Genomic DNA, 766 nt, shown 5'->3' on the forward strand with positions numbered 1-766 from the left:
AAAAAAAAAAGGAATATAACTATATATTTATATATAATTATATCAATTTTTTTTCCAGGTTTCTTGAACTCAGGGTTACCATGACCATGGACCCTTTGATGCAAAGAAACTACAAAATAGAATCTAAATAGCTAAATGTTATTTCCCAAGAACCCTCACCATCTTACCATCCTTCCAAATCTACCTCACCGAAGATACCCACCAGCACCCCCAACGGACGAGAACCTTTTTTCTCCAACTACTCTGGGGGCCCGACTATTCGACTCCCCCGCAGCGAGCGGACCCTAAGCAAGCAGGCCCAACCATACACCAAGCAAGAAGAAGGGAGGAAATGGTAGACCGGACTCCTTCAGGACCCCTCTGGGGCCTGTTGGCAGACCTATCGGCTCAACCCTCCCAGCCCCCTTACACACGGGAGACTCACGTAACGCGCTGGACCACTATCTACCCCAGATTAGATCTGGATTGGCAGTTTGTTCAGTAGCGCGTGTTTCCTCCTAGCGGGTTGGGATACCCAAAAGAGGGGCTTTCGGGTCATGCTCTGCCGCTGGAGGATCACGTCTGCCCGGATAACCCCTGGGGTGCCCAGATAATGTCTGGCGAGGTATCGGACCCCGCAGAGGAATTTCCCGCTGGGGGACCCCTTACCCCGCCGCACTTAGCCTGGACAACCGAACCATTTTTTTACCTGGACTACGAACCAATTCACTGTCTAGGGATGATATACCTCTGGAAACGTTACGATCCTGGAAGGGAGTAATTCCAC

This window comes from Oncorhynchus gorbuscha, unplaced genomic scaffold (genome assembly GCF_021184085.1).
Source record: "Oncorhynchus gorbuscha isolate QuinsamMale2020 ecotype Even-year unplaced genomic scaffold, OgorEven_v1.0 Un_scaffold_919, whole genome shotgun sequence".
Classification (NCBI taxonomy): domain Eukaryota; kingdom Metazoa; phylum Chordata; class Actinopteri; order Salmoniformes; family Salmonidae; genus Oncorhynchus; species Oncorhynchus gorbuscha.